Source organism: Aedes aegypti, chromosome 2 (assembly GCF_002204515.2).
Source record: "Aedes aegypti strain LVP_AGWG chromosome 2, AaegL5.0 Primary Assembly, whole genome shotgun sequence".
Taxonomy (NCBI): domain Eukaryota; kingdom Metazoa; phylum Arthropoda; class Insecta; order Diptera; family Culicidae; genus Aedes; species Aedes aegypti.
Genome location: NC_035108.1, coordinates 371,439,113 through 371,456,972, shown reverse-complemented (window position 1 = coordinate 371,456,972; position 17,860 = coordinate 371,439,113). Strand labels below are relative to the sequence as shown.

Sequence of the window (17,860 nt, the reverse complement as noted above, 5' to 3'; positions counted from 1 at the left end):
TCGTATCCACCTCCTTAGAATTGACCCGTTCGAAAGTACATTCTGCAAATCATCCCACACCTTCTAAGTCGAACGCTGCATACGTTCGGGAAGCAATTTTTCCTCTGTTTTCCATTTTTCTTCGGCTTTCCCACGCAAAAGATTTATTCGCTGTTTACCCCCATCGCCGGGAAACCGTCGATATTCATCTTGACGCGAGTAAATAAAACGCACATTCATTCTTTTCTTTTGCGGTTTCCCGTCGTGGCCCCCACATGTTTCAAGATTAACTCTCTTCGAGGGGTTCAGCCAGTCTCCGGTTGAATGGGGCGCAAAAATGGTTCAATTGAAGATTATTTTTCACGCGGCGCGCAGCTGTTTGACCACGTGGCGACCCGACCGACCGCGAAGTCAATGTCATGGACACACCAGTGCGAATGAGACGAAGCTCGCCCGGGTGGAAGATTACTGGCGGGGTCAACGTCAGCCGGTTCGCTAGCTGATGAGCAGCGCAATTTTCACAGTCGAAACAATAAAACACCATGCGATCCCATCAGATTGGATGGTCCGCCGAAAATGGGTTAGGTACAAACGGGGCCTTCCGTAGTCGAGTGTCAAAGTTCGCGGCAAAGGCATGCTGAAAGTGTCTGGATTCAACTTCCAGTCGGTCCGGGAACTTTTCGTTATGGATATTTCCTTGAATTCTCTGGGAATAGAGCATCTTTGTGCCTGCCACACGATATACGAATGTGAAAATGGTAACATAGGCAAAGAAATCTCTCAGTCAATAACTGTGGAAGTGCTCTAAGAACACTAAGTGAGCAGCAGACCCAGTGGGGACGTAATGACAAGAAGAAAAAGTAGGAGCCAAACGAGATGAAGCGCGAAAAATTTTGGTTCATCAGTTAGCGGCGGAACCTACGCAGCGGACAGTGATACTCAAAATAGATTTGAGCAGATTCGTGGGAAAATTTGATTCTGGGTGATTAATAGGGACGTGACAATTGATCGGTGTATGAGTTTTTGGTGATGTCTTCCTCCAAGAATGCTCGGAATTTCCCGTTCTATATTTGACCTTTTGGTAATATGATTCTCTGGGAAAATGTGGTTGAAGTTTTTCGTATTCAAGTCACACACAAAAAATCATGAAAAACGCTCTTTAAGGAACTACAAAAATAATCGATTTGAAATAAACAGAAATTTTGAAAATTCTAGCTTCATGTGTTTTATCAAATTATATTTATACCCAGTATGGGGTAATCTTATTTGGACTTTCAAACCGAAGAACTTGTGAAAGTCCAAATACGATTCGATTGGAAAATTCGTATTCTATTTATTAGTTACTCCAAGGATTATAGAAGGGCAATAGAAAAATAAAGCTCAGATGTGTTTCACCAAAATTTAATGTAGTGTTCCAAAATGCCTTAACTGCTTCAGTAACTGCAGAAATATTTTTAATGGATCACGGAGGGCATTCATAAGGAAATTGTTCCATTTATTCCTGAAGGAATCCCTGGAATTATCGCTGTACAAAAGCTGATAGAAGGGACTGGAGCGTAAGAATCTATGATCATGACCATTTCAAGCAGAATCTTTGAATCATTGATGGAAATCGTATAGGAAAGTTTGAAGAAATTCAAACAAAAATGTTTAAAAACTATTTTGAGGAAGTATAAAATGAAATTCTGGAAGATGTATTGGATAAAATAATGTTATCCTTGGAAAAATTTCGAAAAAAAAAATTGGTGAGAATAATTTGACAAATTCCTCGAAAACGTTTTCAAAAAATGTCAGTCAACAAATAAAAAAAAACATATTATGAGGAATCCTAGATGAATCTTTCATGGAAAATCTGAAAGAAATTCTGGAAGAATATCTGGAGAAATCACTTAAGGAGTTCTTGACAACATTTTTGGATTGATTTTTGAAAGAATGCTCCCAGAAAACTTAATCCTTCATGGAAAATCTGAAAAAACCGTGGTAGAATATCTGGAGAAATTCTTTAACCCTCTAATACCCAAACCCGCGGCTTTTGAAATTTGTTTGTATTTTTTATTTATAACTTACAGATGCCTGTGTCTAATATAACGTGTAATGCAAAAATGTATTCATTTTAAAAATATAATCAACCTATCATTTTAAATCCTACAATCAACCTACCACAGAAAAAGAGCATGGATGAATTGAAATAATTTCAAATCCATTTAGTTACATGGAAAATAAAATATATTCTTGAAAAAAATAAAATATTTTATATCTTCAAAAGTACTGCAAAATTGTTATTGTCAAAATTTGGTACCCAGAAGAGGGTTCAATAAAAAATGAAAAGCAATAGGAATGTTCAAAAAAATTAGAAAAGTCAAAAACCAAAATTCATAAATTTGCGAATAAAAATAAATTGTCCCAAACGTGTTTAGATCGATTCTAGATACCAATAAATTATACTTATATCGCAAATAAAAAAATGGGTATTAGAAGATTCTTAACAGAATCCTTGAATAAAGTCTTGGAAGAATTCTTCCAGAAATATCTAGAATAATACATTAATTAACCCATTACGTGTGATAGAGATGAAGAAATTTTGAGTGAAAATATAAAAAAAAATCCACGTGCTCAGGTGGGACTCGAACCCACGACTCTTGTATGCCAGACAAGTGCTTTACCAACTAAGCTACCAAGCCACTTGGTGACCTTATAACTCAGAAGGTTACAAGTTTCGAATTCAAGTCCCATTTATATGCCTTGAGTAACCTTTGGAAACGTTTGTTAAGAAATCTCTGAAAAAAAAAATCTTACAGAAATCCCTGAGAGGAAGTTTTGGAGGAACCAATGGACAAATTTTTGGAGATTTCCTCGAGAAATTCTCAGGAGAAATATTTTGAAGACTTCTTGGCAGGATCTTTGAGGGACTTTTTGACAAACGAAGCAAAAAAAACGCATTGAGAAATCCTTGGAATGGGAAATTAGTTCTTCTCACTACATCTCTGATAAGTACTTGCAGGGATTCCTGAAGCAATTCTTAGAGGGATACATAAAAAAATCTTCCGTTAATCACTAAAGAAATCCAGCAGAATATATAAAACAGCGTCGTTTGAGGGATTTCTAAAGAAATGCGTGAAATGATCCTAGAAAAATCGTGTGAAAAATATAAGGAGGACGTTTGGAATGTATCCTTGGAAAATAATAAATATAATTCAGGGAAAATTCCCAGGAAGAATTTGTGTAAGAGTTCCTTGAGAAACACCGCGAAACAACTAATAAATGTCCCTGATAGAGTTTACGAAACGAGAATTCCTGATAAAATTTTCTACTGAAAAACTAGAAGGAATGGAAACAATCTTTGGAGTAATCCCTGATGAAACTAGCAATGTCTGAAGAAGTTTCTGAAAAAATCCTGGCACAGTTCTTAGAGAAATATTTGTATGAAATTGTAAAGAATTGTTTGGAGGAATTCCCCCACTTATTACTTAAACTGTGTCTTCTTAAATTGATTTGGAATTCCACATTCGAATTCGTGAAATAATCTAAATCATTGTTCCATTAATTCTTTCTAGTTCTCTTCCAAGAAATTTGGTGTGATTAGTGGGATAATTTGACCCACTCATACAACTTTGGCCAGTTTTGTATCAAAATCGGAAAATTTACATAGAATTCTTGTAGGCCTTTTCCCTAAAACATTTTGAAATTATTTTTTTTAAGCTTTAGGGAACAGAGAATCCTTATCGATTACATGAGAAGTTTTTCTATCAATTTCTCTAAGAAATCTTACAAAAAATATAGTTTTCTCAGTCTGTTTTTTTTTAAGAACTTTAAAGCAAGAATTTTAGGATCTCTGTAGGTTATTTTTAAATTATTCTCAAGATGGTACACAAATTATGTCACGCCAAATGTCAACAAAGTTATTCCAGAACATCTCTGGGTCAGGTAGGTTAAAAATCTCATAAACTTCCTTTTAGAACTCATTAATTATTTGGAAACGAAATGTTTTCATACAAAAAGTGTACAGACCAGTTACTTGTAATAAGTTACGATACACCAGGGGATTTAGAAATGTATAATTAACCTAGAATAATGCTAAGGCCTCCAGAAAATTATGAAGTTTTGACCATGATCTAGACAGGTTCATAAATTATTTTAAGCGATTGATATCTACGTTTAGTGGTTTACAGCACTAATTAAGCCTTAACAGACGTGTCCACAAGTTTTGACAAGATATTGGATATTAGAAGTCATCCACATCAACCTGGAGTTCAGGTCCTTATGATCTACCAAATCTACTACAGTCTATACACACCCAATCCTCGTGAAACATTCTTATTCCTATCCATAAAGCTTCGTATGGCTTGGCAAGTGTACTATTATGAAGATTAATACTTTTAAGGTCTTCATAACACACTGAAGTAGTGGGCAAATATTTCGGTATACGGTTTGACTTATTAATCAAACAAGATGTTTTTGATATACAGGGTGTCCGCAAATTATCCGTACAAACTTTGAAGACAAGGCTCTATACAATCAAGCATTATGAATTCAATATTCTTGCATGGTTTTAAACATTGGCCTTTTATATTCTTAAAAAGTAAGTTTGACACATTTCCGATTTCGAATAATTGCAAAATCAACCCAAATGTATTGAGGTGTCTTAAAGGGAGCTGTTTTTCGAGCTTTATGACGGAAGAGAAATGTCCATAGAACTCACTGTATTTGACCCGTATAATTTTCTATTTCCAGTCTCACTTGAAGCCACTAACCTGTAGATTGCTTCAAATAATAATAGGGCATTTAGATTAATCTTTTTTGGGTTTTAAAGATAACACATCTCCAGTATGACTAGCGGCCCTCAAGAAAAACGTCTCCGAAAAATGTAAATTTGCCTATCTCAGTAACAAGCAATCATTTCGAAATGTTTTGAAGTTGTGTTTTGGGTTAACATGTATATGTATTACATAAGGTACATGAACATTGATTTTTTATTGTTTTCAATACGAGATCATCATTCCAATATTTTGCTGTTCGGATAATTTGCGGACACCCTGTATCCATAATTGATCATAATATTCCATTGTAGGCCAAACAAATTGTTTGTGAGTTTGGAAGATATTATATAAAATCCTTCAAATAATTGCTTCTCGAATGACACCATATTTTTTTTTTTTTCAATAAACCTCGAATGTTCCTGAATGAAATACCACAATTTTTTTCCAGAATAATCACTATTAAGAAAAAAACTGAAGGAAATCTTACAAATTTTTTTTTAAGGAAGCATTGTTGATGTTTTTGAAGGAAACTTTGGATCAATTCCTGATGGACATCATGAAAAAAATCCGGATTTAAATTCTTGTAGAATTCGTAAAGAAATGTATGAAGAAACTTTTGGAGGAATCTCTCAAGAATTTGTGGAAATTTTCCTAGGGAAATTTATGTTAATATTTCCAAAGAGAATTCCTGAAGAATTATCTCTGTGGAATTTTCCACCCTGCAGATATTCTTATCCCTGAATTCCCGAGGAAAATTCTGGAGGAAGCAATAGAACAAAATATGAAAAGACAAGACAAATTGATAAATTGCTTGTAATTATCACTGAAGGTCACAATAAAGAAAAGTTGGGAGGAATTTGTGAAGGGAACAGACAAAATCCTTGAAAAAATTCCTGGAAGCATTGTTGAGAAAATGTTTGAAACAATCCTTGAAAGAATCCATGAAATAAAACCTTGATGAATTATTCTGATAAACATCGTTTCGTCCAATTTCTTTCTTTTCGACGTTTTGTCCCTTCGACGTTTTGTCCTTTCGACGTTTTGGCATTCAACGTTTTGAGATTCGACGTTTTGTCATCCAACCACTGTTGAAATTTTACTGCTTTCGACATTTTGTCTCTTCGACGTTTTGTCCTCTTCGACGTTTTGTCCCTTTCGACGTTTTCTCTTTCGATGTTTTGTCTTTCGACATTTTGTCCCTAAGCCTCATTGGAAATATCACTGATAAAATTGTCAGCTGATATGCACTCTTCTTTATATAATTTCAGGATTTTCGGCAATATGTGTTTAGTTAACACTTCAGTCGTCACGCTGTTGTATTTTGTACAGCACTGCTGAAAAAAACCTCGCTATTCGTTCACAACAGCAGCGTGGTGATTCTGACGGTGCCAAACCGCGCGACGACTGGAAGATTAAGAATGACCAAATATTTCCTTTTTCTGATTGATTGTAATTCTTTCTTGCTTATCACTCTGTCTTATCATTAACCTTTACAGAACTGGGTGCCGACATCGAAGTTTCAAAATTCTGTATCTTCGCAATTGTTCGATCGGTTTTGATGACATTTTCAGAAAAAATCATAAATGAGTTATACTTTTGATTCATGCATTGAAAATTTTTAATTCTGTGAAGATTTTGGACTTAGGTTCAAATTTGTCAGGGTACCTACGGTATTTCGAAATGATGTGAAAAATCACGGAACCTTATCAATGATTTAATAAAATTACTGTAAAATTTATCTGTTTGTAAGTTCTTGGAATTTGGAGAAAATTGCATACAAATACGAAAAATGGCGAATTTTCAAAGAAAGTTTCAAGGTAATCAATGTGGAAAATCATGTAAAATACTTGCAGTTGTGAAGAAGACTATTCCGGTTGGGTCGTAAGGCTAAACAGAAAAGAAAGCTTACGAAAAGATTCATATTCAATTCTGTCCGAAAAATAATTTTATTCATGCTGTCCACGACAATACACATGAGGTCCCAAAAGTGGTCATTTGAAGCCCTATCGGAACCTGTCACCGAATGATCAGAACCATATCATAATCCATGATATGACATTTATTCTCTTCGGGGTAGAAAATCGTGAATTTTGAGCCGTCGAAAAGAATCAGAGCATGATATTTTGGAAATGTCCCTTTAGTTTTCCTACCGAAACCGATATCCGGTGACCATGTTCCTAGAACGATCATAATAGTCTCCATATTGGAACAGGTGATACATTCTGTCAAGTAGAGCAATGTTACATTGAATTTTTGAAATTTTTGACAAAGTTTCTTGCATTTCCCTTATAATTTTCATTATGAAGCACTCTAGGTATCCCAACCAATTTGGACCTGATTCCAGAACCATCACCGAATTCGAAATTTCCAATACGTGAATCAGAAATATAACTCATTTGTGATTTTCCGTGAAAATTTCATCAAGTTCATAACATCGATTACGAAGTCATAGAATTTTGAAACTTCGATGACCAGTACTATGAAGGTTAATAATCTCATCAATTTCTCATCATGCGAAATGTTCATCACAGACTCTTTCTACTCTCATAGCGAATGATAGGCAACTTCTTTGCCATTACGCGTTAATGTTCCTAACCCTTCTCAATATTTCATCCAATCAACAAAATCCAGTTATCTACCACGTGTCAGCATTTCTTCTTTCAAAGTAACCATGGTTAACATCCGCCATGCCTAAGATGAAACAGGTGAACAGTAGGTAATCAATGCAAATCATTTTCAACCGTTCACAAAAGTCATACTTCGTCCGCCTTTGGAAGAAAACAGGATGCTGTTTTGTTCCCTCGGAACGAATCCGACAAAAAAATAGAAATGCAAATTAAATTTGCTTTTCACCGCGGTGGCAATGGTGATTTTTTGCTGCAAACATCTGACTTCTAGATTGGGAAAGGGTTTATGGAGTCTGAGAAGGAGGTATGACGGTGCGTTTCAATCTCAGAAGGAGCAGACGGGGGAAATGGCCAACGATTTTCGATTTTCTTATATACCGTCGTTGGGGGTGACAATGGGTCAAAAAGGGATGTGTACGAATTATTTATTGAATAACTATCGCAATTTAACTACAATAAACTTCAAATTTGGTGTGTATGTACTTTGATGGTACATGAACAACTGTTCAAAACATTAAAGAAAAATATTTATTCACAACGGCACCACAAGTGAATGAAAAATGACCCAATCTCACCCCATAGAGGGGGTGACATTGGGTCACTGTAATTGAAATAACTTGTTTTTGATAATATGGTTGCAAAATCATTCACAGCTGAAGAATATTGATGAAATACGATGCAAACAAGATGAAAAGATATCTAAGATGTTTCACAAGTATGATAAACCCACTTAAAAGAACGATTATACCAAAAAAATGAAGAGCTATGAGAAAAAATATGTAAACACAACATTCATCGTCAAGTTTACATAAATTTTCTATTTTTTCCCTCGAATTGTCTTCAAAGTCTCATCCCCATTGCCATGAAGCCTATTCAGTTTCCCCAAAGGTGTACTGAAACAGTGATTATTTTAATTCTTCGCAAATAGTTAAATTTCGGAGCGACATTCCACGATCAATACATTTCAGGCAGATGTTGATGTCATAATCACGATATTTCAGTGTTCCAACTCATTTGTACTTCCAGGAGTTGTTTCTATAATATTAAAACACTGATATATAATTAAATTAAAAAAAGCAATCCATTTGATTCCAGCAATTGTGTTTCGTGCGCAGCAACATCGTAAAATTTTACGATGTTGCTGCGCACGAAACACAATTGCTGGATTGAAAAGTTGTCAAAATGCGTTGCATAGTTATTCAATGTATGGAATCCTCAAGTAGACTAGTTTGATGTTTCAGAGATGCTGTATTTAGAAAGAATAAACACATCTTAATGAAAAAGAGAACTACCGGCACCGTAAAATGTCAAAAAAATGGACTTGCAATTTCATTTACTGTCGTTCTTGCTTGACCCAATCTCACCCCCATTTTTGATGTATTAGACACCGTACCGGAAAAAATAAAATTTTTGTTGAAAAATCAAATAGATTCCGGAAAATACGTGTGAAGTGTAATGAAAAGACTTTAAACCTTCTACTAATATAACGGTAGAGGTTAAAGTACATGCGTGATACTTTGCACAGGAGAAATTTAATGTTGTAAATTCTATCTAATTTCAACATACAAGTTTATTGATATAGTAAACAAAAACTACTATTTCTAAAAATGTATATTGTGATGAATTATGTGTAATTATATGCTCCCTAACATATGAATTATTAATTTTAGTAATATCACCGTTATTAGCTGAAATAATTCATAAATCATATTTTTCCGTTTTGACCCAATCTCACCCCCCAGACCCATTGTCACCCCCTTCGACGGTACCAGTAGATGCGTGGTATAATTTATTCCTTCGGAAAGTTCCCTTCAATCTTCTCCGATATCACCTGTCATGTCGGAGAGTTGAGTTTGGGAGTTTTTCACTTTCTACGTATAGGGAGATGAAAGCTTCAATCATCGACTACTGTTTGTAGCATCAACAATATATAAACTTTTCACCGATCAATCTCGGTGTTGAAGTCTGCAGGTAGTCAATCGATTATGAGTGGAAATGTTTAGACTACAGTGCTGGACAGAATAAAGTACGCAATGACCGCTTTTCCAAACGAAATGGTCAAGCTTAGAGGCTTGTTTCATGATAAGAAAGACGAGAACTTCAATTGACCTGAATTTGATGCGTTAGAAATTCAAATTTTTTAGTTATCGCAAATCTCCTATATTGACAAAAATGTCAAAGTTTTGGTTTGGAAATGGTCGGCGTTAAGTCAGAGGGGACCAAGTACAAAATCTGGGAAAATTGGATTATTCTTTCATTCGATGCGAAATTACCTTATCTCCATTTCACTTTGATCAGATTTGATAAATGCTGTAAATTGCGAGAGATATGTAATAAATTTACTTTGGATGATCAATAAAAATCGATAAAAGTGTGCAGTCAGTGTGGACCAAGTGCTTATTACCATAACAGCGAAAATGATCAGCGCGCTGAGGAATGCGAGGAAATGAAACCATTTCAAGAGATTTGTCAGATTTGTCGACATTGAATGATTCTTCTACTCATCTATCAATATAAATTCATAAACATTACTTAATTCGATGCATTTGATTTTGATTTTCAGCCATTTATCATATCTTGATGGGTGGTCAGAAATTGCAACAATTTCTGTGCAGACAGAGCGGACCAAGTGTTTGAAAGCAATAAACTGATTGATTATTGCTTTTTTTGAGTCGATTTCAAAGTCCGATAGGAGTTCATGGTAGTTCTATGGTATATGTATGGCATGTCCTAGAACTCGCTTTTTGGACAAGTATATTTTGGCCGGTTCTTAAAATTTTCACATGGTCCACTCTGACTGAACGCATATTTGAATATATCTGGTCTTTAATGCCCTGACCCTGCAAAACGAAGCCATCAAAATGCCACTGATTTCGGGATTGACGATATGGATTATTGGAGAATTCACGAGACTAGTGTCGAAGGTTCTTGATAATCTGTTTGTCTTAGGGGTATGTTCCCAGTTTGACCATGCAAGCATTGAATGATTGTTATTTTCCTAGAAATTGTTCAGTCAGAGTGAACCCCATCACCAAACAACGGTATTTAGTTCAGTCAGAGTGAACCAAGTACACATAGCCCATCAAAAAATCATTCTATCCGAGATTTTGATTATGATTTTTCCTGATTATCATTTCACATTATATTGCTTGAAAGTAATATAAAGATGTGTAGAAATATTGAACCAAAATTTTAACGAGGTCAAAAATTACAGAGCGTTAGACTTTAAGCCCATTTTTCTAAAAATATGAAAAATATCACTTGGTCCACTCTGACTTAACGCTGACCAAATAACTATCAAAAGTAAATATTTCGACCAAAATTCTCTTCTGTAAAAACAAATATATATGTGATAAAACTGATTGCTTCCTAAAATTTGTGTTTTTTTTTTGAGCTGCGGTAAAACTTTTTGGTCAATCAGATTACTAGAAGTCGATCGATGCAATGTCTTCAAACTTGACCATTTTGTACGAAAAACGACCAATAATGTGAACTCAATTCTGTCCAGTACTTTACAGCTCCAAAAACATTCACTCCGGACTCATCAATCACCAGGCGCCAGCCATAACGATCGCAATAATAATTCCACATCCAGAAACCACAGCAAATCAAAACGAACGTTTTTCTCGCACGCAAAGCCACCCTAACCTCCACCCCCACAAAGACGAACCATTTAGTGTCGACTTTCATCGCCCATTTTTCTCTAATCGGAGTAATCATTCCGGCGGCAGATGATGATCGCGATGAAAGCGGAATACCAATCCCCAGGTCGTAAAGAATATTTCTTACGATCGACTGGAAAAATGGGGGGAAATGCCCGATCAGGAACGGATAACACAATTGTAATTATATCTCGAAATTTTATTTGAATTTTGTTTTTGAGTGGTCTCGCAACGTCATATGAAAGTTATATCTAAAATGAAATTTGTTGTTTAATATTTTGTAAATAATTTATATCAAATTTTGTTATAATTTCTCAGTGAAAATAAGTGTAGTGTATTTCATTCCATTTTAAATTAAATATAAAAGTATCTGCATTTGTAGTTCTTTATTCTTTTGATTAAGAAGCTTTGAAATAAACACCTTTGCCGTTCTAACTTTGTTAGACACTATTGATCGGAACGCTCCCAACGACGCAGGTCGTCTGAGGGAGGCCAGGGTGCTGCCGAACTGGTGCGAGTAGAGCAATATTTTAACGAACGATTCAACATGACCGCCAAACACGGAAGCCAGCCCAGATTCGATCCGACCGACCGACGAGACGCAAAAACGTCTAAACAACCCAAAATTAGTGCGAAATCAGAAATAAATAACTGCTCCTGAGATTTCTCATGTATGCACGCTGCTGCTGCGGCGGTTCTTATGAGTTATGTGGCGCTCGTCGGTTTTGGTTAATGGACTCCGACGATGCCACTCGAGAAAATTCTGATGAATTCACTTTTTGGCATAATTCCGACTCGTTTCTAGTTGAAGTGATTTTTTGTCTTCCGAAGAAATCTGGATATATTAATGATTATGCCCCCTTTCGATTGTTTGTGAATGAAATGGTTAGCCATTTGAACTCATTCGTAAATTACTCTGGTCTTGTCTGCTTAAACTAGTAGTCATTAGTTGTACACCAGTTAAGTCGGTAAGATTCATACTAAACTCAGAGTATCTAGGTTCGACTCTTGGTCCAGTCTAAAAAGAAATGACTAACAATATTTAGGCTTTTCTAGGTATGAACTATTGCAATGTCTGTTGCATAAACTAAAATTTAGACAAAAAAAATCAAATTTATAATAAATGTAACTATTCCAATAATACTGAATTCATAATTATTGGAATGCTGTTGGGCTGTAATGCCAAGGAAGAAGAAGAACTAATCAACCAATGCTATTTATTGGTGTCCCGAACTCGACCCACTCACGTCAGTCGTCGACCCCCACACTCAAAGCTACTGCTCGCTATATTATTCGGAGCATGCGGGAAAGTCCAGATGGCGGAGATGAAAAATGCGTCTCTGGTTCCTGGTTCAGAAACCATTAATTTGTCCAACCGGGAATGTGTTTTTGTGTGGTTCAAGCATACATTAGTAGTTCAAGTTCTGGAAGCTGGACGGAGTATGGGTTAGACACTTGAAAAGTCATATGGCAACCTATTTTGTACATCGTATGCATGAGAGCTATTCGAAAACAAAACGCAATAGCATTAACTTTTATATTATAAAAAGAAACATTTCTTTGGGTTCAATATAGAAAACCCTCACTTTTCAAATTAATCTTACTACCCCTAGGAAACCAATTATGTTTTACGTTTTCTCGCATTTTCTTTGATTAATATCCCTGATACTATTGAATACAGGAAAAACGACCTTGTGAATATTTTTCGAGATGATATCCTCGAAGGAACTAAGGAAAAAAGTCTAATTCATGCCAACATCTTGCCATAAATGCATAATTTTATTTATTCAGTCAAACAGTGCTTCTTAAAGCCCAAGCAAGACAGTTCTCGTGGCGCCGAGTTCGAGTGCGAAAAGGTACACGTGTACTGGGATGGATTACTAACTGGTGATCCCGTTTCATGCTAAAGATAAAATATTTTTATCTTAGTAACGTTACGTTAATATAATTAAAAAAACTGGTTCGTCACTACCAGTGTTGACATAAACCCTTATTTCTGTATCATAAAATTTTAATATACACATTCCTTTCTTTTTTTCACCAATACTAAAAATAAATTTTGAATAGTTCGATATTATGAATGTCGACGTTCTTTTTCAATCTTATATCAATATCTTTTCATCGCGGGACAGAAATGCAAAATGTCGTATTATTCCTCCTTATCCATGGATCGCATCACTGGCCAAAGGAGACTCCCAGATTCTTTTCTTTCCTCACTAATGAACACTTTTCTCGTGGTGATTGTGGAGATGCAGAAGCATTTCGGTCTCTAGAAGCAACAATCACTACACACTAACATTCCTTCCCCATCCCAACTACCTGTATGGACTTGGACGGCGTCGTATTTGATCAATAATAAGCGATCTGCTAAAATGTGCACTACGGGAATAAGCGGAAAGTCCCATCCCTTATTTATTTGGATCGAAGTGCAATTCTTACCTGTTCCGATCAATCACGGAGTAGCAACCATTGCACAGTGGTTCAGAAAGCAGTTTTACGCAGAAAGCAGCAGTTTGAGCTTAAGAATGAAATATTAGACGAAAATGGTATTACAATATTACAATACTATAATAACTTTGTATTAATACGGACTAATACAAAGTTATTTGTATTAGTCAGTGGGTCAGTGGAAAATTAGGGTGATCCAAGTTTTCATAGAAAAGGTACAACCAATATTCTTATTTGTAGAAATTATGGTATACATACTTCAGCAAAGCTACAATTCAATTCAATTCCCAGTAAATTTTCCAAAATATTTTTTTTGTAGCTCTTAAATTGATCGATTTAGAACTGTTTTCATATAGTAACATAGGGTGGTCCAATGAAAGCCAATTTTCTAGCTCCAGCATTTTTAATTTTAATATCTCATCAAGATAGTCTATGGAAAACTTTTAATACCTTAGAAAATGCCTTATTTGGTGAATGAATAGACTCCCTATCTCTTTCCATTTGGGAGTTATTGTTGTTTTTCTGGCAAAATCACGCATACTTTGTAAATATCCCTGATTGGGGCAAAAACTAACAATATCGTTTGACGACATTCAAAAGACAAAATTAACTAGAATATAATATTTAAAAAAATACAGATGTGTTATTTTTGTAACTCTAATAAAGTGCCTTGAAAAATAAAGATTTTAATGAGAAAAACTTTAATAGCTATCGAACTAAAAAATACAATATTTTTGCATTGTAATTCGCATTTTAAGTTCTAAATGTCGTCTATAGACTACTTCGACGAGAAATCTGGAATATAAATATATTACAATAAAATTATTTTAAACGTTTTTATTGTATGTATTTTTTTTTTTTCATTATTTTGCACTTAGAGCATGAAAATGAAGTTTTACACGAAAACTGTTTATAAAAACTTGTTTCTAAGAATGTGATTTTTAATTCAGTGGTAGTCAAAACGAGGATGGCCCACAATTTCACATAAATAATATTATTTCTTATAAATGATGGTATATACTCTTGAACAAAGTTGTAGAACATCATATTTCAATGAACTTTGTCAAAAAAAGTTTTTCTATAGCTCAATTTTAGTAATTTGAAGAATTTTTCCCCAATCAACGTAGGGTGGTCCAAGTAAAATATGTGTTTTAATTTTTGTTATTCTTATATTAATTTCTCGTCAAAGTGGTCTTTAGACGACCATTAGAACTAGAGAAAACGCAAATTTTTATGCTAAAATATTGTTGATATTTATTTCAATTCGAAAGTTAATGAAGTTTGTCTCAAAAATAAGGATTATTTGTGTTTTTTCAAGTCATTTTATTAGAGTAACAAAAATAACACTTCTGTATTGTTTTGTCTTTTGAATGCCGTCAAATGATATTGTTCATGGTTTTACCAATCAGCAAGCGTATTCATGCAATCAAAACAACAATAACTCCCAAACGAAAAGAGTTTGCGATTTCTTTCACTCACCAAACAACGTATTTTTTTAAAGCTCTAAAAGTGTTTCATGGCTTACTCCGATGAGATATTAGGATTGAAAACGCTGGAGCTAGAAAACCAGATTTCATTGGACCAGTCATCATAGGAAAAAAAAAAGCTCTAAACCGGTGAATTTACAAAAAAAAAACCTTGTTTTGGCAAAGTTGCTTGAAATTGAATGGTCTACATCTACAACTTTGCTGAAGCATGTATACTAGCGTTGGGCGATTTTGAATCGATGTTACGAAAATCGATGTTGGCTTTCCGATTAATCGATTTTTTAAATCGATGTTTGGAGCACCTAATATCGGGTGAATTGATTCTCGTCTTTCGTTGATTTGATTCGATTTATTTTGTTCAAATCGTTAAATATTTCTCAATGAGTTTGTGGGAAAGAAACAATATTTTGAACTTATCTTGAAGTAATAAATTTGTTCGATTGATTTTCGAAACTGATTCAGTTCAAAGATGTTGAAATCGAATTCAAATGCATTTGATCTCATTTCTAGCTTTATTTACTTCAATTTTCATCCGATTTGAATCGATTCGAAAACATCGATTCAAAGGATTCGATTAAATCGGTGATTCGATTCGGCAGTTCAAATATGAATCGATTCAGTAACATCGATGTTCTCGACTAATTTGCCCAACGCTAATGTATACTATACTTTCTACAAATAAGAAAGTTAGTTATACCATTTGTATGAAAGTGTGGACAACTTCATTTTTCAATAACAGCAAACAAAGAGCCAAACTAATATGAACAACTTTGTAGAAGACCACTTTAGACTAATGATTTATTCTAAAGCTCAAATTGTATCTTTCCGTATCGTCTGTAAACTGCTTTCTGGACCATAGTGCATTGACATGTATATTCAGTCGTATACATCATTTAAGTTAGCGAATCTCATGATTCAGTAATTAAAAGCACAAACTTCCAATTTATCATGCACATTCCCTATTTTTATGATGGAAGCTTATCTCATTCTCAAGCATTCCATTCCACCACATAAATAAAATGCTTGAAGTGTTCATACAAAACAACTCAATTATGCTTTTGATATCAAAAATGTTTCAATTCTTAGAACTAATTTTCGATTGGACTAGTGAGACTTATTATAGAACTATCTTTCTCTCAATGCGAACTCGACATATGAGAATTTTCCATTTTTTTCAAGAGCCAGTAGACAGGATCCACACTCAGCGAAATCAAAATAGCACCACTCTATTCTCCTTGATGTCATGTCACACATAAATGTATGGTAGATTGGAGCGTAGTGTGGTTTCGTTTTGAGAACCTTGTGCATTTTAGCACAGATTCATGAAAAAATGAAAAGAAATAAATGTGACGTTGATAAAAGAATAAAATTGACGAAGCAGTCTTTTTTATTGTTTAAGAAATCGAAAAGTTAGGAAAAAATAAAAACAATTGTGATTTGTAACGAAAAGGCAAGATTTTAACAAGTGTGATTTGAATTTCACAACATTGGTCTACTGAATATTCATAATTAGTTCTGAAAAGCTCATTATGTAATAGTAGACTTATGATTTACCAATCTGGACATATTTCACAAGATTATTTTTATTACTATATTCTTGAGAATGTTTTTTTTTGCAATTCAATTGCAAATCAATCAACTTTTCATTGAGAAGTTGATGAACATAATGGCCAACTTTTCCTACCGAAACAAACAGTGCTGAAAAGTGCTACTTTTCAGCACTCTTTTCGGTGCTGAAAAGTAACACTTTTCAGTACTGTTTTTTTAGGTGTCAACCGAATAACCCAGTCTCTTCATGTCGTTTGTGCTTATTCTGCGTGGCGTGTGAGTCGAGACGAGTCGTTCTCAGCTCGGGTGACGTGAGGCGAATAATCAAATGGGAGTGAGTTGACCCCTCACCGACTCGACTCGCCTTATATTCCGCACAGAATAAGCACACTTGCATCTGATTCTAGAGTTTATTCTACGACTTGCGTATGTCAGAATAGTCGCTGTTGGTTAGCGAGGTGACAATTCTCGACTCGAGTGAAGTGACTTTCCATTTGGCTTCCAGGATGAGTCGCTTCACTCGAGTCTATACCCGTTGTGCGATCTGGTTCCTACACAGACTAGCGATTCTGATGTTGGATCGGATCGTCCAACATTTGTAGTCAGATACTGTATGTGCTGTCTTACCTGTTCTTTCCTCCAATAGGAAATATAATACTGCATAATACGAGAAGAAGGGTGCGAGAAAATTTGTGACATTTTTGGTTACTACTATATCACAGCCTACGTGATTATACAATACTAAAAGCGTAGTTTCATGTATGGCTGTATGCCCATGTGGGTTCTCTTGAAATGTTTGTCTGTGCTTTTAGAGTTCATCCAGCTGAAACTGCATTTTTCGAAATAGCAAAAAATGTTGTATGCGACTCGTTGCAAAACTCGATTTTTTCAGCACTCAGCGAGCCTCGTTGGATAAATGTACAGCTCGTGCTGAAAAAATCATCATTTTGCAACTTGTTGCATAAGTAACTATTTTCTAATAAAATCAAGAAGTCAATTCAATCGAAATCAATAAATCAAAACTCTTGATTTGTGTAAAGCTTTTATTTTCATTACATTTGAGTCAGAAATTCTGAATTTTATATAATTTTATCATAATGAACCTTTTAAAATAAGTTTGTAGTGTTAAATGTCGATAACGACATTTTTGAGTAGTGTTTGATCCGTTGAATCTGTAGCATGCTCCTTTGTGGGTGAGCAACGGAATCCGGATCGTGTCCGGTTTGCATAGTAACCGCACTATCGGTATCGATCATTCGTGTATATGTTCACGTATTTATTTAAAAATATGTCTTTATCGTTTACCAAAACGAATCCTTTGCCATATCCAAACTCCCAGTGTTTTCTTGTGG

General features: G+C 34.8%; 1 protein-coding gene and 1 non-coding gene across 4 annotated transcripts in view; both read right to left on the bottom strand.

The window, feature by feature from the left end:
• The window catches only part of LOC5569446 (RNA pseudouridylate synthase domain-containing protein 2), a 705,082-nt gene that overhangs the window by 135,345 nt on the left and 551,877 nt on the right, over window positions 1-17,860 (bottom strand). The gene's annotated exons all lie outside the window — the stretch shown is intronic.
• Trnaa-ggc lies at window positions 2,589-2,660 on the bottom strand. Its single transcript has one exon. It is a non-coding gene; the product is annotated as a tRNA-Ala (tRNA).